This window comes from Ahaetulla prasina, chromosome 6 (assembly GCF_028640845.1).
Source record: "Ahaetulla prasina isolate Xishuangbanna chromosome 6, ASM2864084v1, whole genome shotgun sequence".
Classification (NCBI taxonomy): Eukaryota; Metazoa; Chordata; class Lepidosauria; order Squamata; family Colubridae; genus Ahaetulla; species Ahaetulla prasina.
The window spans coordinates 99,214,831-99,239,155 of NC_080544.1; the positions used below are offsets into that span (position 1 = coordinate 99,214,831).

A 24,325-nucleotide genomic window follows, 5' to 3' on the forward strand; every position below is an offset into this window, starting at 1 on the left:
ACTGCCGCATAATGTGGTGAGCTCCTGTTACTTTCCCAGCTTCTGCCAACCTAGCAGTTTGAAAGCACATAAAAAAATGCAAGTAGAAAAATAGGGACCAGCTTTGGTGGGAAGGTAACAGCGCTCCGTGCACCTTTGGTGTTTAGTCATGTTGGCCACATGACCATGGAGACGTCTTCAGACAGCGCTGGTTCTTCGGTTTTGAAACTGAGATGAGCACCGCCCCCTAAAGTCAGGAACAACTAGTACATATATGCGAGGGGAACCTTTACCTTTAAACATGAAAAGTACAGACTTAAGCCCTAAATTCAAGCCATTCTATTCTGGAGTTCAACTCAACGGCTGTGCTGTTTCCTTACGAAAGCATTGAAGTGTTTTACCATTGTCTTCTTCAGGAAGCTTTTTTCATTCCCAAATCAGGTCTATACCCTAAGGATTTCCTGGCCTTCTCCCATCTGAGTTTTAACTAGGTATAACCTTGGTTAGCTTTTTTCAAAGTAAGGCAACAAAAATCCCATCCCATGTTTTTTTTAAAAAAAATAAATAAAGGCGACCTCCTAGATTTGAGATGATTGACAAAAATTCTGCAGAACACAAATAACATTTTTGGCAAGGATATGTTGCAGAATCCTGTTACCCGAAAACCAGATTGCCTTTAAAAAGTTGTTGGTAGTTATTATGCTTATGTTCCTACATACTCCAAAGCGTTTTGGAAGTGAACACCAAAAGACTGTACAGCTTTAGCCTTTGTCAACCTTTCCTATTCTATTCTCTACATTTCTAAAGTATTTCATTCTATGCCACTGATGCCTCTGGATTATTTCTATTTATAGGCATTAATGATACAGCAGTCTCTATTTATCAAGCAGCAGTGAATTCAATCAGAGAGAACATATCCGTATCACACTCCCACACAACTTAGGCCAAAATGCATTTATGTCACTGACCACTCACCCCATGCTTTCCCCATTTAACAGAAAACACTATCCCCTTTAAAGAAATGCAAAAGGGAAAACCTTGGCATGATACAATTCCCTTCCATTTTATGTTACTAGTTTGGTAAATGTAACCCCAAAAGACCAAAACGATGCCTAACTCTGGATACGAGAATTTGAATTTCAAGGATGCCAAGACAGACAGAAGGCAATTCGTTTCATTAATCTTTGCAGAACAAGAACCTGCAATGCTCCCTGTGTGGTGATCCCTTCAACCAATTCTAGGTGCACTGATGACGCTATCTAGTTTGATAATGAAATGTCTGCAAAAAAACATCAAACTCAGATAACACCGAGTGTCAAGCCCCGGCCAGGACTCGACTTGGGGGGGGGGGCAGGGGGAGATGAAGCCGCCAGAGCCAGAACTATCTGTATTGACCCCTGTGATGGCGGTGGGAGGCAGTATCGGCGGCAGGCGGCATCTGCAAGCGACAGGGAAGAGGGAACAGCGTGTGGCTCCGATGACATCATATAACGCGACAGGGAAGACAGACTCTCTACGAAAGGCGGGAGATTCAAAATCCAAAGAACAGCTGATGAGGGGGGGGTGGCTAAACACAGAAGGTGGATATAAATAACGCTGAGAGGCGGCTGCTCTCAGCGCTAACTTTGACCCTGTAATTTGACTTGTTCTGCGTTCTGGCTGTGGTTACTGATTAAAAACTCTGCTTCCACCTCTGGCTGCTGGTCTTTTGTGGAGCCACGGACCTGGATTGACAAGCTGAGACCAAGGACCCCCTAGCTCAATCAATTCTGCTTCCTACAGAAAAACTGTACTTATTAACTTCTACGATATAATGACTGGAATTGAGAACTTGACTTAAAATATCCTGCAACCGTTTCCTGGTTCCCAGACCTTACACAAAGTAGTAAACAGCCCCAATATCCACTTATGGTTATTAGCTTTGGCAAAGCCAGAAAATATAATTTTTTTCAGGTGACCTTAGCAACAGTGCAAAAAGTAAATAAAATAAAAATTATCACGGTCAATCAAAGGATTTTGATAACCTCCCTCATGAGGTCATGTATTTTAACCCTATATTTAGCAAAGTTAGGGCCATTTCATAACCTCGGGCTTCCAAGTTATACTATGCTGAAAAGTGAAAATACTGAAAGCGGACTTCCAGCACAAACAATGTAAGTCACAAAATCAAGCTGTAGTTTATTTTTCTTCACTCAAAAATGGAGAGACACATAAAATGTTGTTGTGCAAGTCATTATCACCCACTGCAATAGTGGAAGTGCTTTCCCAGAATTACAGCAGATTTTTCCTACCAAGTTTGGTAATTACAGGGACTGAACTGGGGCTAATTCCAGAAATGGGAATAACGTTAAGTAGCAGATGCTGACTGGCATCCATGATTATTAATTCAAGAACACTAGTAGGGTGCATCACAGGACCTCCTGTAAGGTTGGCACTACATCCTTACTGCTGCACAAGGCAATCTTTCAAAGCAAACCTACGCACGCGTTCAGCTAAGCCTTCAAACTTAATGTGGTTTGTTGGCAGAGGCCTCACAGCTATAAAATGCATCATCACGGCTGTGGAATCTCAGTGTGTGCTTTATCCCTGAGAGAAAAGTGTCGAGAGTGAGAAAACAGATGGTACCAACCACATGAGGATGTCATGGGAAATGTTATCCCAGTGTAAAATCCTGTTTCGCCCTTAAATATTTAAGAAAATTAAAGGCAATATAAATGATACAGTGGGGCGACAATATTCAAAATTGTAACAGTAGTCTGAAAGCCCCATAGGGAGGGGAGGGGAGGGGAGGGGAGGGGAGGGGAGGGGAGGGGAGGAGAGGAGAGGAGAGGAGAGGAGAGGAGAGGAGAGGAGAGGAGAGGAGAGGAGAGAAATGTAAATGTATATTTATTTGACAATAAAAAGAGCTCATTATTGAGCTCTTTTCCCATTCCTTCACAGCCAAATTTGGTAAAATCTCCAAGTCCTTTAGGACCTTACCAAACATTTTTAATGGATCATTACAATCAAGCACAAAGACTTTTAATAGGTCATCATAATCAAGCGCAATCCATCTTTGGAGTAAGGGCTCAGGACATGACTATCAACATATTGTGAGTTTGAATGCTACCCTTGCTTTGGGGGTGGCAAGTCAAGAACTGTTTTCCAAACACCCAGAAGCATTTAAAAGGGTTTTAAGACACTGTTGTGTGCAGCTTTTGAGCAGTTGAATTATGCCCCATTTTACGACCTTTCTTGCCACAGCTGTTAAGCGAATCACTGCAGTTGTTAAGTCAGTAACATAGCTGTTAAGCAAATCTGGCTTCCCCACAAAATCTGGCTTGTCAGAAGGTCACAAAAGAGGATCACTTGACCCCGGGATACTGCAACCATCATAAATATGAACCAGTCGCCATGCATCCAAATTTCGATCACATAACTATGGGGATGTTGCAACAGTTGTAGGTCGTAGCATAGGTCACTTTTTTTCAGTGCCATTGTGACTTTGAATAGTGATTGAATAGTTTGTAAGTTAAGGACTACCTGTAGAGTTATCACGCTTACCAATTTCCAGAATTTGGTTTTCTTTTTGTTTCACCACAATAAGTACACTTCGTAATTAAGCCAGCTGTTAAATGTTTCTAAACAAATACCTGACCTGGGGAGACGAAATAATTAACACCAGTACTAGCTAAGAAGCCTGATAATCATTGGGATGTTTTTAGTCTTCCACTCTTCCAAAAATATGCCTTTTGGTTTAGCAGAGAATAATGAAGACATATAAAAACTATAACTACATTAATTCAAAATTAATTGTCACATTTCTGGAGGCTCTGAAATGGACTTTCATCTCTATTATACAATACTCTTCATAGAATATGAGTATCTTTTTAAAAGCACTATGAACCGTAACAGCTTAAATAAAGGTTTGTTCCTTTATCTTTGAAGACTTGAACTATATTCCAATTAGTCATATTTGTTGCTAATCCAACACTTTGGACCACTTTAAATGACATAAGAGAAACACACTTATCCTTTCCCAGTCATGGGGGGGAAAAAATTTCTGAAGCCGTGAATAAAATCACAACTGGTGTGCTATTCCCTTATCGCCTCAAATTCCATTTATGACACAGAACATAACCATGCATCTATTAGGAAACCATTTTATGATATGGCTATTTGGGGCTAAGGTTGCATTTGTCCAGGAAGCACGATTTCAGAGCATTTCTTGATCCCAGCTGTCCCTGGGCTTGAAACAGTAAGTGTAGTGCAAGACACATTTTACACAGTTATCTCTAATCTTGGTCTGCAAGCTGTGATAACATACAAATACATATTTAATAAATAACAAATTCCCAATTCTTAGGATATCAGATCCGAGAAGGATTTATCTGGGATCAACCTTTCAACAGAAGAGGCGGAAGCAGCTGAAGGCTAGCTGTGATATTTGCAGTTGTATAAAACAATCCCAAGGTGATGCTGCAAACGCAATTCAGCCTTGTGCATGGGTGTCAAACTGGATTTCTTCAAGGGCCAGATCATCACCGTAGTTCTCCTCCACAGGCCGGCCGGTGGGGGAGACCTGGAAATAGCAGAGGACCGTACCCACATACCCCATTTTTGCTTGTATGGCATCCTGCAGCACTTTGCCAGCGAAAACGGGACGGGGATCATGCACGGCCATGCCACGTCCCGTTTTCAGTCTAGACAGCCTCCTGCAGCACTCTGCCAGCCAAAATGCGGAACTGTAGGTGGCCATGCCATGCCCCATTTTGGCCAGCAGAGTGGTGCAGGAGGCTGTCTAGGCCGAAAATAGGGCGTGGAGGGGCCACACCACAGGCCGGTCGGTCCTTTGCTATTTCCAGGCCGGCCCATGGGCCAGATTTAAATACTTACAGGGATGAGTTTAACATCCATGGCCTAGTGCATGACATTACAGCATGGGGGTCAAGCTCGCATCACGTTTTTCCCTTCACAGAGGTGGGGTGGGTGCGCCCTGCACACGACGCATCCAGCCTACAGGCCACCAGTTTTACATCCCTGCAGGGATGCTGGTCTGAAAGTAACATTGGAACCATGATTTCCCTAACTGCATCCCATTCCTAAAGGTTAGATGTACATTCGTTCTTTGAAAATAAATTTGTGCAGGAACTTAGTGCATCTTTTCAAAGCAAGCTCTTGTTACAAGACTCCTCCTTTCTTTTGCTAAAGCACATTAATTAAAGATCAGATAATTTTCACAAACAACAAGCAAAACCTCCCATTGAGATGGGCTGATTTTTATCAAAATAATCCGATCCTAATTTAAAACGACTGTAGGATCCTGTCTTCATTTGCTAAACAAATGGCTAAACTGTGTAGTGAAATAAAAAGGTGCCACAGAGGTGGCATTTAGGCTTGATTAAGTTGCCTTCCAGTCAAATACTTTACAAAAAGCTACAGCATTTAGAGTTTTGTATACCGCCCACTCCTAACAGCTCACCGTGGATTACTGAAACGCAATTAAAAGAGAAGAACATAATTAAAACAAACCTTAAAACATTATTAAAATACAATTTAAAATAATTAAAATGTTAAAACTTAAACGTCAAATGAAAGAACTGAAAGGCTGAGGTTAAATCTCAGCATTGAGTTACCTCTGCAAGAAGAATGCTTTGGGGTTCAACTCCATTAGCAATTTCTTTCACAACATGATCCCTGCTATTAAGAAAGCAGAAGTAACTATGGATGCGAAATCCATCTACAGCAAAATCCACAATAGGTATCCCCTTGATGATTTAACAATGTACGGAGGACCACATGGGAGTAGGTGATTTTATAAGTAGCTCGATGTGAAGCCAAAGTCAGCCATTCTACTCTATTGTAAACAATATGGACTAGGCTTATAGTGAAATATTTTCGGTATGGGAATTACGTAGGAATAGGATGATTCCAGAGTAATTGTTCACCACCTTTGAAATTGCATTCTTAACCAGATATAATTTCTGGACTAGCTTCAATCTATTCTACAAACAGTTCATTGTAATCTAACTTGAAGGTATCAGCTGTGTGGGGAAGCTGATAAATAAATTAAATAGATAAATAGGTGACCCTGAAATCAAGTATCCTTCTAAAAAAAGGACTACTTCTCACAGATGTTGCAAAGCTATTCAACATTCAACTGACAGCAAACTTGACAAGAGTTTGTTGCAAAACTCAAATCCAGAAAGCACACATAGGTAACAGATTCAGCAGGATTCAGTAAACTTCTCTTTATATACAACGTAACATATACAATACCAACAGCAGATTCTGCCACAGTGGTAAGAGAGTTACAGGCAAAAAACACAGGAAGAGGAAAGAACAGCAGAGATGACTTTCAGTTTCAATTCAGCAGACTAGTTTGCAGCTTTTGCACATACTCAAGAACTGAGCCACGCCCTAATAGTTGCATTCCACTATCTAATTGCATTCCACTATCTAATAAACCTACCAATGCTACATGAAGATTGGTTTATTGACCCAACACATGCTGTATTGGAGACTTTTTGTGCATCATTACTAAAATTAATAACAAAATTAAAATTAAAAAGTAAGGTATACAGATAAACATAGATTTTTTTAAAAGTTCAACACAAAATTAGAAAAAAAGCATTTTACTTGGATCATTTAGTTCAGTGGTCCCACCCTTTCCGGCATGGCGAGACAGTGGACGGGGAAGAGGGGAGGGTTCCATGTGAGCAGCGGATTCATATGCCCGCAGCTCACACAAATGAGGTTTCACTTGTGAAAATAGAGCTCTGTGCTAGAGTGTCTGCCTCTCACGCACATGCGCTTGTCTGTTGCTTGCTCGGCCTTGTTCCAAACAGGGCCCCGGTAGTGGGCTGCAGCTCGGGGGTTAGGACCCCTTATTCAGTTGGCAGCATTTTTCATCATCACATCACCTATTATTAGTTTTAGTACTAAGTTACTGTTATTACCGTACCGTAATTAAAAAGGTAAAGGTTCCCCTCGCACATACGTGCTAGTCATTGGCGACTCTAGGGGACGGTGCTCATCTCCATTTCAAAGCTGAAGACCCAGCGCTGTCCGAAGACGTCTCCATGGTCATGTGGCTGGCATGACTCAACGCCAAAAGCGCATGGAACGCTGTTACCTTCCCACCAAAGGTGATCCCTATTTTTTCTACTTGCATTTTTACGTTCTTTCGAAACTGTTAGGTTGGCAGAAGCTAGGACAAGTAATGGGAGCTCACCCTGTTACACGGCAGCACTAGGGATTCGAACCGCTGAGCTGCCGACCTTTTGATCAACAAGCTCAACGTCCTAGCCCGAGCCACCGCGTCCCTGTACTGTAATTACCGTACCATATTATTGTACTTTTAGGAGTATAAGACACCCTTTTTTCCCTAAAAGAGGGTGGAAATGTTGCTGTGTCTTATAAACCGAATGCAGCCATTTTTGGCCTCCCGAAGCCCTGCCCCACGTGTCCTGTTTTTATGAAATACGGTCCCAGTTTTTGCAAAAACAGGGCACGCAGAGGCTTTGGGAGGCCTGCAGAGTATTCCTGTGGGCTGAGGAGGCTAAAAACATTTTTTTTTTGCAACAACGGGTGAAAAACAGACCCATCTTTGCAAAACTGGGGCACGGAGACGGTTTGGGAGGCTTGCAGAGTGCTCCAGGTGGCTGGGGAGGGAAGAAACATTTTTCTTGCTTAGCTCTTCGAAATCTTGGTGCATCTTATACACCGGTGCATCTTACAGTCCGAAAAATACAGTATATTCTTCAAGATCATTGCTGGGATGCTTTAAATCTAGGAAAAACACTCCACTAACAGTAAAAATCGGGGATTTTTTTTCCCTCTCTTTCTTTCTCTTTTCTTTCAGGGGAGAAAGAAAAGTTCATTTCCTTAGTGTCTTTTTGTTTACTTCTTCTCTTCTCTTTCCTTGCCTGGCCAAGTCCTTCTCTCCTTCTTCCTTTGCCTAACAAAGAATTTAATAACAAAGAATTTTTCTTGCCTCTACGAAAGCAGAGGAGCCAAATCTGCCAAGCGTCAGGGAAATCAGGAGATCCAGGCAGTTCAAATGGGTGTAAAGATTTATTGCAAACTTAAGCTCTCTACAAGAATCTGAACTATTAATGGTCCAAGCAAATTAGCGGTAAGAGCCAAGGTGGGCTAGACTTCGATCTCCTGTGCGCAGAAAGAGACTCATGAATGATAATGTGTTTGACATCTCCCTCGGGCTCAGCCTCCTCATCTACAAGATTCTCCCCTTCCATGTCTCCTCATTCCCTCCAACAGGAGGCCCAAACCCCATGTTCTCAAGATAAAATTCACCCTCCTGTTTCTTCTGCCTGGAAAGTTCATCACCACCTCTGAAACAGTGGCTGCCACGGAGGACAAGACCTGTCAGGAATTCCCAGAACATGGTACTGCTTAGTGTTAGAGGCTTCAAAACACCACTTGTGTAGTCCAACTAACCAGACTTCATGAGGTTATTTCCAGACAATCAAGCCCAAACAAGTTGAGAGTTTGTTACCACTGGACAATTCCTCTCTCTGAAGAACTTCTTGTGGCTCCAGAGCATAGCTACACACACACACACACACACACACACACACACACACTGCTAAACAAGATAGGTAGCAGTCCAAATCATTTTGTGCAACTTCAAAACCCACCCGGTATTATCGCAGGATGCAGAAAATGATTTAAAGGACCAGAGGAGACCCAGATTCCAAATTTTAGATCTATGATCTAGCCCAGCATTTCTTGACCATTTTAAGATGTGTGGATTTCAACTCCCAGAATTCCCCAGCCAGCATGCTGATTAGGGAATTCTGGGAATTTAAGTCCATATATCTTAAAATAAGTAAGGCGAAGAAACAATTACTTACAGCAGCGCTGTCAAACTGATGGCTGGTGGGCTGGATGCATCACATGCAGGCCATACCCACCCCAGCTCCGTGAAAAGGGAAAACGTCGCAAAACATCACGTGAAGGCAAGGTAATGCGGCAAGTTTGAAACCTGTGATTTAGACCAAGGAGGTTCTTTATTACATAATGATTCTGCTGAAGAAAATCATGCAGATAGAATGAGAAAATGGAGTATTCTGTACAGAACAGTGAAAAATTTGTAGCATTTAATTTTTCTGATGAAAAATTTCCATTCCATAAATTCATTAATAATAATGAAAGAATGCTAACTACAAATAGAACAGTATGCAAGTGTAGCACTTCAAAGTTTAATTTAAGAGTTTCAAGTAATTATCTCTACAAAGAGTGTGAAAGAAGTACTTCATTGATCGGAAAACTAATCAATGCAAAATGGGAACTCTCTATGCAAATTATGCTGTGGAAATCACCCTTCATTTGTGTAAGATTCTTCCTCAATTCAAAACCTTCTGGGGAAACTATATGGCAGGTGAAAAAATGAACTCCTATATATAAACTTATAAAAAGAAAACCCCTTTGAGAATGCTGTCTGCAATTATTTACCATCAAAAGCAAAACAAATATAAGTGGTGTAAGTTTTAAAGGAAAGAAAAGGTATTTCCGATTTCTGAAATGCTACATCACACCACATTTGCAACAGAATATGGGCTGTACTCAATAGCTATGCTTTGCTACTATGAAGTTCTTATTACAGAACATGACCATCCATGAGAGGGTCAGTTTATGTAGCTAGTGCTATTGCAGGCCCCCAGCATAAGGTCTGGGCAACAGCTGATACGCCCACTCACTCACTTCTTTCTTTTTCTCTCACACAGACCTATCACTGAGCATGCCATTAAAGATCGAGTTTTATTATTTCCTCTTCCATTTATTTATTCAAACTAAATAAGGCTACAAGAAGAATCTGCAATGTTGAGAAATACAATTACATTTTTATTCGAGAGTCGTGGTGGCAGAATGGTTAAATGGCAGTACTGCAGGGTAATTCTCCTGACTGCCGACTGCCAGCAATTTGGCAGTTCGATTCTCACCAACTAAGCCTTCCATCCTTCCGAGGTCCATAAAATGAGGACTCAGATTTTTGGGGGCAATATGCTGATTTTAAACCGCTTAAGAGAGAGCTGTAAAGCACTGTGAAGCTGTATATAAGTCTTAAGTGCTATTGCTATTCTAAGTCAGGAGTAGGCAATTAATTTTCCCAATGGGCTCCATGTTGTGGAGGGATGCTTACGGCCCGCCTGCCAATGTCCTGTTCCCTGCTGTCCAGCCCCTGCTGACACCACCAATGCCACCCTGCCAATGATGTTCCACCCCCTCATCACCACCACCAGATTGTGCCGCACGGACCATAAAATGCCCAAGTCTGTTGCAAGTCATACTGTGAATTTACTCTGATGTGCTACAATGTGTAAAGGTTTTTTAGGACAAGGTGGGCTAGCTTTGGCTCCTGAAGCCTTATTTGTGCATTTCTTTAACTGTTCCCAAAATTTAGCAGCCAACATTACTGCTGAAACCAGCAGTAGAGGTAGTGTTCGACTTATGACCATAAACGAGTCACTTGACTGCAAGACATTGCAAATGCCTATAAATATGGCCAACTGCCTAGTATCTGTGTGTGTGTGTGTGTGTGTGTGTGTGTGTGTGTGTGTGTGTGTGTGTGTGTGTGTGTGTGTGTGTGTGTGATATTATGTGTGTCACAATCATGTGAGTGCATGTGTGTGTATTTGAGAGATAATTTTGAATCCGGGTCATAAGTAATCCTGGGAAGATCTGTTGTAACTTCAAATGGTGACTAAGTGACCAGTCGTAAGTTGATAACATGTAACGTTTCCCAGCACAGACCGATTTAGCAGAGTACAGAGGCAATCAACATCATTTTAATCTGGCAACACCTTGAATATATCATACTTGCCTGTTATTTCAGGAAGCAGTCTGGACAAAGTCATCTCTTCTACAAAATGGTCTGTCTCCATCTGATTCAAGAAGAGGATGGTTATAAACTTGAATCAGACAAGAGCAATTGCAGCCATCAGCAAACACAAGATCTCCAAAGGTGAAGCTATTGCTTCATGACACAACACAAAACCAGAACACTGGAAAATAATAAACTCAACCCACAACAGCACTTTTGTTCCACAACTAGAAGTAAGAAAGCTCCACTAAAAAAGGTTTAAAAAGAGTGATGTACTTCCCTCCTTCTCTACCACTCATTTTCCTATCGAAAAATTTTCCATGCATAGTTCATTTAGCATTCTCACCGGCTCAAGGTTGACTCAGCTTTCCATCCTTCTGAAGTCAGTAAAATGAGGACACAGATTGTTGGGACTAATATGCTGACTCTGTAAACAGCCCTCTGTTAAAGAGGGCTGTAAAGCACTGGGAAGCGGGATATAATTCTAAGTGCTATAGCTATTATGTGGGATGGGAAGAACAGATCCAGTTTCGACAGAAATACAACCACCATTTGTCTATAAGGACAGTTAGGAAAGAAAAGCATAATCCAATGCAATTCATACCTCCCTAGGGCTGTTCATAAGGCAGATGGAGCTGTTACACATATTTCCAGCTGGCCCAGAAGTCAAAGTCATGATGCATCTATGCATTGTGTTTGATTTTTGGAGAAGAACCCCCTCAACCAACTAAGATCCCAACAAGGTTTCTGGCAGAGCCCAGCTCCAATTACACCACCCCATTGACTGTAATGAACACTGGCAGGGGCTTGAGACCCAAAGGCATGCTTGTTTATTTTATTAACAAAAAGGAATTGTGAGAAATTGCCAATCTATTCCTCTCCTGGGTAATTCAGTTCCACACACAGCTCAGTAAGCAACACAAGACTTTCAACAATGCTAGCAACGTTTATGAGCTCTACAACACTCTGTTTGGGACAAGATCGAGTTCAATCATGATGGCACAGTATGATGCTTAACTGTAAAGAGATCCAAAATACATCTAGCAAAATACACATGCTGATTGTGTGCTATATACCCATTTCCCTACTGCATAACATTCCTGTTTTGTTCCATCCATTGTTGTGCTACGTATCATCAGCAACAGATATGTAAGCGCAGGTTGCAAAATTGTTCTAATTCATTCGCCAAACCATTTATTTTCATGTCCAATATGTTTTCTGTAACAATTACACCCAAATCTTTTCAATGAACAAAATACTAAACAGAAAATTAAATGGAAACTTTAGATAATAAAAAGAAAACATATTGCAACAGAGTAAAGATAGCAATGTTCGGAATTTCCCAATTTTCAACTAAATATAAAATGTCTATCTAATCACATGCACTTAAAAAACCAGAATACTGCAACTGATGAAATTGGATGCCGATTTAACACTGAAAAAAAAAAGGAATTTATGCATCATTACGTATTTAAACAGTAATGGAATTATAGAGGGATTTTTTTCAGAAATTGACATCATAATAATTATAATTATTATTTAATCTATGTAGTTAAATAACTGAGTTACACAAATCATTCCAAAGGAAAGTGCAGGAATATATATAAAGCAGGTTTTTTCAAACTGTTCAAGCAATCACATCCTTTTCTAGGTTGGTTAAGAGTGCAGTATTAAAGGCTACTTCTGCTGCCTGCAATTTGGCAGTTCAAATGTCAGTAAGCTGAAGTTGAGTATGCTGGGCAGTTTTAGTAGCAATGACACATGGCCATGAAAACACCCCTAAATTTAAGTTGATTTATTTATTTTTATTTTATTTATTTTTGTCACGCATGTATTAGATAATAGATATAAGTATAAATATGATTATGAATACATGAAATTAATACGAATAAAAGGGAACATTAGGACAGGCACACAGGTGCCCTTATCCACGCCCCTTAAAGACCTCTTAGGAATGAGGTGAGGTTGACAGTAGACAGTCTAAGGTTAAAGTTTTGGGGGTTTGGGGAAGAAACCACAGTGTCAGGTAGTGCATTCCAGGCACCACTCTGTTGCTGAAGTCGTATTTTTTGCAATCAAGTTTGGAGCGGTTTACCTTAAGTTTGTCTCTATTGTGTGCTCAAGTACAGTTGTGATTGAAGCTGAGGTTGAAGGTAGGACAATTATAAATATTGAAGGTAGGACATTGTAGCATATAATTTTATGTACTATGTTTAAAGGTAAAGGTAAAGGTTCCCCTCACACATACGTGCTAGTCATTGCTGACTCTAGGGGGCGGTGCTCATCTCCGTTTCAAAGCCGAAGAGCCAGCGCTGTCCGAAGATGTCTCTGTGGTCATGTGGCCAGCATGACTAAACGCCAAAGGTGGACGGAACAATGTTACCTTCCCACCAAGGTGGTCCCTATTTTTTCTACTTGCATTTTTAGGTGCTTTCGAAACTGCTAGGTTGGCAGAAGCTGGGACAAGTAACGGGAGCTCACCCCATTACACTATGTACTATGTTTAGGTCGGGCCAAAGGCACCAAAGTTCTTAGTTGTCTAAGCCCAAAATTTCAAGCCTGGAGGCATAAGATATTCTATTCCAAGGAGCGGAGTGGAGCACTCTTTCTTGTGAAATATCTCTGGACTCGTTCAATTGTATTAATGTCCGATATGCAATGTCGGTTCCAGACAGATGAGCTGTATTCAAGAATTGGTCCAGCAAAAGTTTTCTATGCCCTAGTTTGCAGTATAATACTACCGGAGAAGAAGCTACGCAAGTTTAGGTTAATGCCTAATCAGCTCTTAATGCCTTTTTGGTAATGCTGTTACAGTGAGCTCTAGTACTTTTCCCTCCCTCCGGGGAGAAATAGATAGTAACAATTATAAATATGGACAAGAATCTTAGGGAATGTCAACTTTCCTTGTCCTTTAAATCTAGTCAAACCCAGATGAAACGTAATATATCTCTCCTCACACTTGGAAAGCACCAGATTGGGGGAGGCTGCGGTTAGGAACCACGGTGGCTCAGTGGTTAGAATGTAGTATTACAGGCTAATTCAGCTCACTGCCAGGAGTTCGATTCTCACTAGCTCAAGTTTGACTCAGCCTTCCATCCTTCCGAGGTCGGTAAAATGAGGACCTAAATTGTTGGGGACAATATGCTGACTCTGTAAACCACTTAGAGAGGGCTGTAAAGCACTATGAAGTGGTATATAAGTCTAAGTGAAAGGTGCTTCTGAAAGCCATGTCATTCCCAATGTTACCCATGCCCAGCCTACAAGGCAAAAAAAGGTGCCTTATAAACATTGCCCTGTATTCCAAACCACTTCTTTTGGTGATTTCCAAAGCCCTAATAGGCAAAAATGGGCTGGCTCCATTCAAATCACTCTATTAAACCCTGTCAATGAGTAACCTAATCAAATCTCCTTACAACAAGTAGACCTGCCAATGTGCAATCAGACTCGATACATCAAAAGTTGTCATTTATGGAAAACAGAATCCCTGCCAACCTCCTTCCAAAGATGCTTGTTATCCCACAAGATACTGCAGGGACAGAAGGACATTGACAAAGCTTAGGACTTTACCAATGAGCAGGGTAAGATGAAGATAAAAGAACACAGTTCACATATGTGCAATGACATCTTGGTACATACAATGACACCATTGTCCCTTTCCCCATTAGTCAGTCAAAAAGCAACAGCATGGAAAGGTAATGGAGAATTTTAAAAAGGGGGATGGGGTGTTTCAAGTCTCCAATTCATTAAAAAAAAAAACTTTACAACCTGCAAGGGACTAGCCCTCTCCAACAGCTCCTAATCTCAATCACTCTCTCTCTTTTTCAAAATATATAAACCAGGGTTTCTCCAACTATGTTGGCTGGGGAATTCTGGGAGTTGAAATTCTTGCATCTTAAAGTTGCCAACATTGCAAACCCTTTTCGCTTCTCTTTTATACCTTATGGGAGGGGCCAATCATCTCCAAGCCTTACTCACAAGTCAACCGTTTCCTTAATTGGCTGTAAACCGCCCTGAGTCCTTCGGGAGAAGGGCGGTATACAAATGCAATAAATAAATAAATAAAAATAAAATAAATTGTTCCTGTCTCCTGGCAGCTCTGCGCACGCGCACACTGGGAATAGGCTCACACTGCTCTTCTGCCTTGCTGATGTCAGACTCAGGAGGGCAGCAAAGAACCATCAGATGGCCTTGGCCCCCTCTCTGCCTCCGACTCAGAGCCATCGTCCAAGCCTTCCCCAGACTCCAGGACTGGCCCATGTTCCTCCCCAACCTCCTCACTGTCCAAATCTGCTGCCAGCTCTGCTGATTGCTGGCGGGCCACAACAACCCTAAACGCTGCATTACATAGCATTATTTGACCTACTGTGAGATTTAGACCCATATGGGCATATATGCAAATGTTTTCAGAACTATGATGCATCTTTGGTGCTGCTAAAATTTGTTCTCATTTCAAATGTTCTCATTTGAAATGAGAATTAAAAAGGCTCTGCGCATGCACGAGTATGGCGTTTCGCTAGGGGAATCGGAGCCGGCGTTGGATGTTTTTCTCAGGATGGCAACCTCTGGGTGACTTACCAAGCTGCTTTTACCCCCCGGCCCATTGGATCATCTTCTCGGCGGCCGCAGGAGAGGTTTTCTGACCTTCTCGAGTTCGCGGCTGCTGAGAACGGGGGCCGAGGGAAAAGCGGCGAACGGCGAATGGTGGCCATTTTCTGGGCGTATGGTGAGGCTCGCTGTCTATCTTCGGCTTCGGCTCTGGCTTCAGCTTCGGCTTGCCTTGTCCATCGGCGCTTTACCGCGCAGGGCGAGGCCCCGGCTTCGGCCCGCCTTGTCCATCGGCGTTTTACCACGCACGGCGATGCCCCGGCTTCGGCCCGCCTTGTCCATCGGCGCTTTACCGCGCACGGCGAGGCCCCGGTGGGCTGTCAGGTGTCCCATCTGCATCCTGCGTCCTGTGTCCTGTATTCCATCGGCGTGAGGCGAGGTGAAGCCGCGGCGGGAGGTGAGGCGTAGCCGCGGCTTATCCTTCCTGTCCAACGGCGCTTTCCATCAGTCGTCTGCCCCCCCCCCCGACTTTTGATCGTTGAAGGGGTGAAGGATTGTTCCCGGCCTGCAGTCACCTTCTCGGCCTGGATTTTTCAACTTGATGTTCCGTTTTTGCCCCCTGCCACATTGGGATCTGTGGTACCCTACAGTTTGTGGGCCCCTTTGGGGAGATGTCTGGCCAGGCCAGAAATGGCCTGGTCCTGGGGATTGATCAGGCCTTGGACAGGGTATGGCCGTTCGGAGTCAGTAGCTGGCTGTGGACAGGCCTTCGGCCTGGAGCAGCTTGCTCTCGGAGCAGCTGGCGGAGGGGGCGATATGGCAGGCTTCGGAGGAGTCCGGAGGAGTCCCAGCCTATTTTGGCTTGTTTCTTTCGAACCAATGCAATATCATCTGTACTTATACGGCCTTTTGAGATTCTTAGGCCGTGAGTGGTTCTTGGTGACCACTGCAGACGAGGCTATGAGAACTGGTTTGAGATCTACCAGGGGACCCATCCGGTAATTAATGACGGGCATCAATGGCGGGGATGGTAACGCCATCCACCTTATACCCAATGGCTTTTTGGACTGGATTATGGACAGATTGGCAGTATTTCCTTGACTTTTAAGATCTTTTACAAGGACCTTATTTATGGATTATTTACCATGGATGCTATCTGTCTATTTCCTTTTGTTATACCATCTGTGTCATCATGTTCCAGCCCCTATTTGTCTCATTTGACAACTGGACATCCATTGGAGGATCCATCATTTTAATGTTCTGCCAACCTGGGATTTTATCATCTTTCGCCGATTCTCATTTTTTCTATGCGTTACTCTGCACATGAACTCTTGCGCCTGCGAGGCGCAAGCTTAAAACACATCTATTTATCTGTGCAGGACTGGACTAGAATTTTAATTTTAAATTTAATTTTAATGGGGTTTTTATCATTTTAATTGTAATTTTAAATTTTGGCCTATTTAAATAAGTTTTTTTAATTTAATGTTTTATCTTGTATTATATTTGTATTTTTATCGGGCTGTAAACCACCCTGAGTCCTTCGGGAGATAGGGCGGTATAAAAATTTGATTAAATAAATAAATAAATAAATGATCGATGACTGAGAAATATTTGTGAAGAATAGGTGACCAGACCCTACAAGCAATTATTTTGAGAAGGAAACTTGGGGCTGCTAGAATTCTGGCAGTGAATTCTGAAATTCTTGATTTTTATAGCTGCATTGTGGCCTTACCCTTTTTCACGGTAAACTGAATAGGTATACAACAAGACAACCACCCCATTTTTTCACTGGGTTATGGGATCTTAAATCCAGGATTTTTGAGGTTAAACCTCTCTTCCTAACTTCATGAGCTTATTGAGTTTAGATCTTCACTACACACACACAAGACAGTCATGCAACAGAGCCATTAATTTCACTTTTTTTCTTTAAAAAAGAAAAGATATACATACTTGCATGCATTAGTCCTCTTTAAACATTCCAACCTGTGTTATTAAACTTATTCAAATAATGTGAAAAACTAACTCAACTAAATAGAGTAGGTAGCGCACAATAAAGAAACATATGCAAATACAAACTGCTATACACACTGATTTTTAAATTAAATTAGATTCTGATTCCATGGCACAGAATGAAAAGAATGAAATCATGTTTATTTGTTGGACAGTGAAACCCTAAAGTACTGGATTTTAATGGAGTCAATCAAATACCCACTGTTTTTATAAAATTTGCATTATTTGCATAATAGATTCACCCTGGATGACATTTTCTCCAATTTAATGGACAGTTAGAAACATTGCTGATTTAAATCAAGGTTTCACTAGACAGCTCTTTGAAACAAAAAATCCAATATTGGAATTCACCTGAATTTTATGTACCCTTGTTCATCATACTGACATATCTGTAGGTCGCTTAGGCATAGACACGTAATCTCCTTCAAAATACCAAAATAAAACTCTTTTCAGCAACAGTTCAATCTGCCACTTGTTCTTAAAGAAGCTCTTTAACATAATTAAATATTTTTAAGTCAGGTATTTCTCAGAAGATAGATTGTTTTTCGTATTGGAATTTCTTAATCCATTATGTCCACTGCCAGGTTTTCTATTTAATTTAGAATAAGAAACCACTTTAAGAATGAAGCAACTTTTATTTGGATTTAATTACTTAAAACAGGATTAAATCTAACCAACCTCCAAAAAGCCTGTTAAATAAAGTGATCTCAACAGTGAAGCACCTCACCTTGCTGCTTCTTGCATGAAAGCTGAGTCAAAAGTGGGGAGGCGCAGTATAAGGAGGTGGGACTAAACTAAAGCAATGATTGACACAGCTTCAAGCAAGGAAGTAGAGGAACAACCCATGAACCGTATTATCCAATCAGCACGACGGAGAATAAAGTGATCCCAACAGTGGGATAAACCACAAAAAATCATGTCAGCTATAAGGGGAAAAAATTTCTATCTACTATAAATATATTTATTTATAATCAGGCCACACAATTCAACGTTGATTCACACACACACACACACACACACACACACACACACATATATAAAATCATCAACTGCACATTTACAACTGATATTTATAAAGTGGGAAACTTTCAATCAAGCAACAGTTTAAATTCCACAAAAAAAGGAAGAGAAGAATGCATTAATTGGACAAAACAAATACAACGAGAAATTATGCAACATGCAGGGATGATACCTACAAGCTTCTCTTAAAACACATGGAAAATAAGCTATGGAATTTATAATTGCTTTTCTGTACAAGAGGATGAGGGAACAGAAAGGGAGTTTCAAAATTAAAGTACAACTGATTATTAGCAAACTATGAATATTTGGATTTACGGCATATAAAAGGATACTTTTCATATAATGAAGAAACACTTTCCTGCCCTGTAACAACAAATGGATAGATTGCATAAACTGATTAAAGATAACAAGGATGGAAGGAATTATATATTGTTTCCCTTGTGAGTACTTAATATTTCAAACATGGTAATTTTGCAAAACACTTAAGAAAGACCCATTTATTTTGCAGTATTTTTTTTGTTCAGAAAAATGAGGTGTTTTTAAGAATGGATTTTATTCTAAGCTTTCAAATATGAACAATTCAATAAAATCATCTACTGAATTACATAACACTATTTCAAGTACAGCAACTTCAGGCCAGACATGTACTGACTACATTTTACAATAATGAAGCTCCTTCACACCTGGAGTTACTAGCATGGGAGAAACTGACCAAGAATTTGCACTTGTCTTCAAAACTCAGGTACTCTAGATCAGTTGTCATCAACCAGGGGTCATCAACCAGTGGTCCACGAGAAAATTTTGGTGGTCTGCAGAAAAATTATTTGCATTTTTTATATTGCACTAAATACTATTTATCTTTTTAAAAAATTCAGATTAGTGGCCCGCAGGATTTAAAACTATGGATTTTGTGGTCCCTGAGGTCCTAACCTTGCTCTAGATCAGCGGTTCTCAACCTGTGGGTCGCGACCCCGTTGGGGGTCGAATGACGATTTGCCAGGGGTCGCCTAAGACCATCGGAAATATGGGAAGTATACATGCGAGTTGAAGAATCACGCTCCAATGGTTGACTCCACAAGCCAGCTGCAGGCTCTTCAAATCGCTAGCCGAATTCGGCTTCAGGCGCGATGAATTAAAAAAGAGAGAAATTTTTGCTCTGATGTCTCCCTCTCAAACCAGCTGCAATCACTCCCAATCGCTAGCCTAATCTGGCTTCAGGCGCGATAAACTTAATAGGGGAGGAGTCTCCGCTTTAATGCCTCCGTCCTCAAGGCAATCACAAGCAGTTCAGATCGCTAGCCAATACGGCTTCAGGCTTCAGATAAATTCAAAACGAAAATAATTTTATGGTTGGGGTCGCCACATCATGGGGAATTGTATTAAAGGGGTCGCCACATCGTGGGGAATTGTATTAAAGGGGTTGCCACATCGTGGGGAATTGTATTAAAGGGGTCACAGCACTATAAAGGTTGAGAACCACTGCTCTAGATATTCATGATACTTGCTAAATTCAGATAGCTTTTGATTCCATATACACAGTTGCTAATTGTGTTTCTGTTTGTTCAAATAAAAGAACAATCTTGTAGCGCAGTGACCCCCAACCTGTTGAGCACCAGGTACCTGTTCTGTGGAGAGAGGTTTTTCCACAGAACAGAGGGGGTTCTGTGCCCCTTCTCCAGTTTTCCAGAACTGGAGAAGGGGTATTGGTCTTACCTGAATGCCTTTCTCGGGACGGTGGGACCAGCAGCCAGGAATGGGTTAACTCTCTGTTATCTGATAGGACTGAGTCTGCAAACTGTTAAACTCCACCTCTTCCTCTTGCTTCCCAGCTTTTGACGACACTGCAGACTGACGTGCTGAGCTGTGGAGAAAGGTTAGGTCCCCTCCCCGGAACCGGACAGTACACTGGGTGGGGCTGGCTGTTGGTCCCACCATCCCGAGAAAGTCAAGACCAATGCCCCTTCTCCAGTAAAGGTGGGACCAGCAGCCAGGAATGGGAAATACCGAAGCAGTCTTTCCTACTGGGAGGGAGCTGGCCAGTTCGGTGTCCCCTGCTCCGTGTGGACGCTCTGGAACACCCGCCAGACAAAGTCCACCTCCACCGAGGTGTAAAGGTTGAGTTTATAATGGCGGATAAATGGCGAAGGGGACGACCAGGTGGTGGCCCAACAGACCTCCTCTAATGATGCCTGCATAGGCCAAGCTGCTGTGGTGGCTGCGCTCCTGTGCTCCCTAGATGTATCACCACCCTGCCCCCAGATGTAGCAGTCAAGTAGTTGGGATTAGATGGCTTTTAGTCCAGTTTATGGAAAAACTGTGGTCTTGTAAAACCTGAATGGTGGTATTCAGGTCCTTCCTTGCCAGAGGCTCTAATCTGGACTGGATAAGAATATTGTCTAAGTAGAATTAGATTCTTATTGGTAGCATCCGGAGGTGGTCCGCTAGTGCGGCGATCAGTTTGGTGAACACTCTGGGAGTGGAAGAAAGACCAAATGGCAGGGCCTGGTATTGATAATGTTTCCCCGCTTAATAAAAGTAGAGAAACTTCCTGTGGGCCAGAAGGATAGAGACATGAAGGTACACTTCTGTCAGGTCCACTGATGTGATGAAGTCATCCTTTCTGACACTCTCCAAGATGGTCTGGAGGGACTGCATCTTGAACCATCAACAAACGTGACGGTTCAGAATCTCGAGATCGAGAATTGCTCCCCATCCCCCCCGAGGATTTCCGTATCACGAACAGCTGGGAATAAAAACCATCCGTGTCGCTCTTCCAGAAGCAGCTGGATGACCTGGATGACTAGATGTTTTATGGCCGATTCCATGAGGTGCCACTTCGTCTGATCCCGTGACAGAGGGCAACGGATGAAAAAAACTCACGGTGGGGGGGGGGATGGAGAGGAATTCCAGGGAAAGACCCGATCTGATCTTCTCCCTAACCCGAGTCCTTAGTGGTGGCCTCCCACTAACTGGCAAATAGTGCCAGCCAGCCCCCAATGGGAGTGTCGGATGAACAGTCATTTTGAGCATCAAAAGGATCGACCCCTCCCACCCCGAAAGGACTGTTTGGGTGGGTACCTCTGCCCTTGATTGCCCTGTCTGTCCTGTGATCGCCCATCTGAGAGGAAATGGCTGGTGAGAGTGTAGCCTTCCAAATCCGATGTCCGACCCCCAAAAGGAAAAGGGATAAAAATAAGGGGAAGGCCTGGACTCCACCCCACGGGACATGCTCGGCAAGATTTTATGTTTATCCCTGGATTTCACTAGAAGAGGGTCCAGGGAGTCACCAAACAATTTGTCCCCGGAGTACGGGGCAGATGTCATCCGCCATTTATGTCTGGTATCTGCTTGCCAATGGCGGTGCCAGCGAGACACTATTGTGGAGCCGATGGATTTGGCTGCGAATCTAGAGGCATTTAATCTAGAGGCCGAAAATTCTAAGGCTGCCACTATCTTATTCAGATCCTGTTGCAACCTAGTTGCAACCAGGCAGGCAACCAGTCCTGTAACAGCCAGACCAAGGATGCTCTGTTAAAAAACAAAGCAGCCGTGGAAGCCTTAATGGCCCAGGCTGCGGACTGGTAAGCCTTCACTAGTGACTACTCTGACCTCTTGTCCTCAGGGTAGAGGACTTCCTCAGGGGGTTCTGTTAAGACAGCTGGAGAGGACAGAGCCATCACCGGGGAGTCAACAGTGGGTGTTTGAAGGACCATAGCTAACTCTATGCCCATATTGTAGAAGCACCTGTCGAGGCTATTGGGATTGGGGCCAGAGACTGGTGCAGACCACTGTCTCTGCACCACATCCTGAAACAATCTGGGACTGGCACTTCTTCCATTTCAATGGCAGGTTCAGCAAACAGGGGGTCTGTGGGGTCAGTTCCCCACTCCCCATTGCAGGGCCTGAGTTTGGGCAGGAGGACGCCAACCGGGTTGTGGTCTTAGCTTTGTGGAGCAAAGACTTAAATAGCTGTGGCCGGAAGAGACCCACAAAGGAGGATTGGGTCAGGAAACAGACCTTCATCCTCCGACAATTCCGGATCCCAGTGCAACTCATCCCCAGCCAGAGAATCCTGACTGGAAGATTCAGAGGAATAATTCAGATCCTGTGGTGGAATGGGGTCCCTCAAAATCTGAAGTTTTTGATAATATTCCTGGGACCTGGGGTAGTCAGACACTAATGATTCAGCCCACTGCTGCAAGCCTGTTGTAATGGCTTGCCAGATTGCTTCAGAGATTAAAGCTGCCATGCTCGCTGGGATCTGTGATTCAGTATGCTGTTCAGGCCCAAGTGGTGCAGTGGTGGGCATAAAAGTCACCTCGACCAAAGATCCCCTTGGTCTCCCAGACTGCGTTAGGCCAGATTCTGGGATGGGGCCAAACAGCAAGTCATTGTTACTAGGCAGATCAGGAGATTGAGGCACTTCTCCATCTGGAGACCATGTTGCTGTGGGCAACTTTTCCTGAGGAACAGGTTCCAGCTGCAATGCGGGAGATGCCTGAGAGGTGGCTTGGTCTGTATTTGTAAACCCTTTATTCATTTTATCAGCCTCCTTTAGGGCCTTTTCAACAGACCTTCTCAATAGTGCTGTGTTTTTGCCTGGCCTCTCTTTCAGAGGCCTTGGAGGCTTGTTTGGGAGGCTCGGTACTGGGGGATTTGGCAGCCTTCCCTCACTTAGAGGGCCTCAATCCGAGGTTCCTGCTTCCCCAGGGTTACTCTGATCCCTCAAAGAATCTTGTAGCATGCATTTCATAGGCCGCCCGGTTAAAGCGGTGGCCATTTTGAAGGTATGCTAATGGTCCTCGATTAGCTAGGCCTCACTTGCCACCACATGGCAGGTCACAGGAGAACTGAAGGATAGTAGGCCTTTAGCCTGATCAGATAAGTCTGACAGCAGGCTAGGTCTGTGGTTTGGCCTTTGTTAGGCTTAACTAGCCTCCCAGGTGTTTATCAGGGCTCTCCTCTTCCCCCCCCACCCCGCAAATCTTCGTGCCAAGGGCGAGAGTGACGCCAAGCCTATAGCTTTTGCCCTGCAGGGATTGTTGGTGACAGTAGAGCTGTCCATATTTCCCTGCGATGTGAAAACCTGCGGTCTTACCGGATTCCGCGCTGTCGCCAGCAAAGGAGAGTCCTGGGGCAATCTTCTGGCACGTAAAGAAGCCATGCCATACCTGGCAGGCTAGCACTGCAGAGACTAGCTCGTGAGCGCTGCCGCCGACTGCCATAATGCTCCTTGCAGTCAAACCCGCTTCATTCTAGGGCTCGGTGGTTCGGGGCTAGGCCCACGAGCGCTGCCCTAATGATCTGCCGGACTTTTCACCATCAAGCGGCCTTTAGTGGGCTCTGGCTGGATGGCTGTTCATGCTGGCAATAGAGAGGGCTCAACCAGCAGAGCTGGAAGGCCCTCTGCGATGTTTACATCAGCAAATGGCCTTCAGCAGGGTCAGCCTGAATCACCCTTCACACTGGCAATGTGGCAGGTTCAACCAGAGAACTGGGAGCCCACTCTGGTATTTTGTTGGTGTTGCTATGAATGAAGCACTCAGGAATGTTTAGCTCAGAAAAACACGTCTGTCCAAGTCAGACTGAGTCTAAAAGCTGGGAAGCAAGAGGAAGAGGCGGAGCTTAACAGTTTGAAGACTCAGTCCTATCAGATAACAGTTAACCCATTCCTGGCTGCTGCTCCCATCTTTACTGAAGAACTACCAGTACTATTTTTGGTCATTAACTCTGGTCACAAAAACCAGTTCCGATCATAAACTGCTGGCATCAGATTCAATTGCCTGGGGAACCTCTGATGAAGAACTTGGCATTCATCATATCCACCATATCCTGCCACCTCATGGGATAAAACTCTGCTCCAATGCTAGAATCTTATATAAAAATACAGGAGCTATTTATAAAATGTTTATTTTTGTGCATTACGTATGTGTCACATGTTTATCT

At 43.1% G+C, this 24,325-nt stretch overlaps 1 protein-coding gene across 9 annotated transcripts in view; it reads right to left on the minus strand.

Annotated features, from left to right (window-relative positions):
- The window catches only part of TBL1XR1 (TBL1X/Y related 1), a 296,615-nt gene that overhangs the window by 244,687 nt on the left and 27,603 nt on the right, over positions 1-24,325 (minus strand). The window contains exon 2 of one of the 9 annotated variants that reach the window (XM_058189225.1): positions 10,805-10,865. The exons of the other annotated variants lie outside the window; for them this stretch is intronic. The gene's annotated coding sequence lies outside the window, so the exon portion shown is untranslated. The remainder of the gene's footprint in view (positions 1-10,804; positions 10,866-24,325) is intronic. 9 annotated transcript variants of the gene reach the window in all.